Consider the following 1,901-nt stretch of genomic DNA (forward strand, 5'->3'; position numbering starts at 1 on the left):
ATTATTATAAGGATGTGAGTCACTGCAGGGAGGAATGTATGGGAGAGAGCAGATTTCTCATTCAGCTATATCTATACCGTAAGTGAAGATGTTGGGACTGGAGAAAGGCGGTGTTTCCATTTTCTTTTTTGCATTGCCCAAATGTACAGTAGGGTATATTTTAACCATGTTTTTTTTCCTATTATGAATCATTGAATGTCAGCTAGCTGCCTGCTTGGCCTGTCCAGTTTGGACAAACCAGATGAGACAACGTTTGTGGTTGTTTCAGACTTTCCACAGTCTAAATAAAAGCTCAACTGGATTCCATGGAATAAGAAACTCTGTTATTGTCTCATACTTGCATTGTGTGTTTGCATTTGTGTAGCTGCGTGTGTTTGTGTAAACTTTGTTTCCACATGATGATAAACATTGCAAATAAGACGAACAAAATGTGAACTTTGACTCTCCGCATGTGTCAAGATCAGCTGGTGACTTGGCCACAGGTAGACAATTATTATTATCTTTTTTTTTTATATAGTGAAAGATAGAATAGAAAGGTGGGAGAGTATAGTAGCGAGTACAAGAGACAATCAGAGGAAACCAAAATGTAACCAGAACACATCTAAAGGGGCAGATGTTGTTGAAGTCAGCTGAGATGCTGAGAGGGCCTGAATCCTAGCTATCACATCACCAGAATGCTACCCCTGGTGTGTGTGTTTCCTACCACTGACTCAGAAAGAATACAAGGCACAGACTGACAGACCCCACAGATATAATCATTGTTGTCTGTAGCTATACACATTGGTGACTAATGTGTACAGATGTCACACCTATAGTAGGCTACATCCTGGATCCTGCAGGGCAGGAGGCAAGGTGCTGCTTTAAGTTACTGCAGAGCCTCAATCTGTGGGAAGAGGAGCTCACACCACGTAAGCTAAGCATCTTTTAACAGATTCTTCAAATGTGATTTCTGGTTTCCTTAATTGACTGGTGGAGGGACACTGGACTGTTGTTTCTTTAGAGTTTGCTCTACCAAAATGAGCAGGATTTTGCTGTTGGAGAAATACACAATTATGTCATATTCTTAATTGTACTTGGACTACAGTAATTTGTAAAACTTTTACATAACTCAGAGTGTTTTCAGCAACATTTTGATAGAGCTGTCCTATATAGCCTATACTATAGCATTTAAAAAAAAAACATGACATTAACGTAGTCCAAAGAGCAGTCATCAAATTAGCGTAGTCCTATATGAGTATAAAGGAGCATTTACAATTGATCAAGACACTCAAAACGACTTAAGGGCTGTATAACCCATGAATCCTTTTTACAAGCTGCGATGCAATCTATCAGGTTGGTAGTGGCAACTAAGCAACTTATCTTTTCATTGGCTGCTGTATAGTCACTAGGGCTTTAAGCAACTAGTCGACTATTCAACTAGTCGAGTAAGTCGACTATCCACTAGTTCACCTTGTTGGCACTAGTTGACTAGTTGATAAGAAAAGAAAAAAAATATCCCGTTTTTGTAGGTCTCAAGATTATAGATTATAGTTATACCGGTAGTCACCAATGTACACCGTTTTTAAATGTACAAATATTATTAAATAATTAAAAAAAATATATATAGGGCCTAACATAAAAGGTAGTTAAATGTAATGCCATTTATATCTGGGATCCCTTTGAAATTCTTCCAGGGGCCACAAGGGCTCCGCAGGCCGCCTATTGGGGAACCCTGAACTAGTTGATTAGTTGACTAGTAACTATAGGCAATTATCTAATGTAATCCTAGGCGCTACATTCCCTCTGCCAACCTGGGGAGAGCAACTGACCTCATGCTTCCTTCAATGCATGAGCATCCAAGCCGCTTCTTTCACTTGACAATTTTTATTTGACAGCCGGTTTTTATACTGGCTTATCTCTCT

This window comes from Protomyctophum bolini (genome assembly GCF_963924005.1).
Source record: "Protomyctophum bolini genome assembly, chromosome: 14".
NCBI classification, from domain to species: Eukaryota; Metazoa; Chordata; class Actinopteri; order Myctophiformes; family Myctophidae; genus Protomyctophum; species Protomyctophum bolini.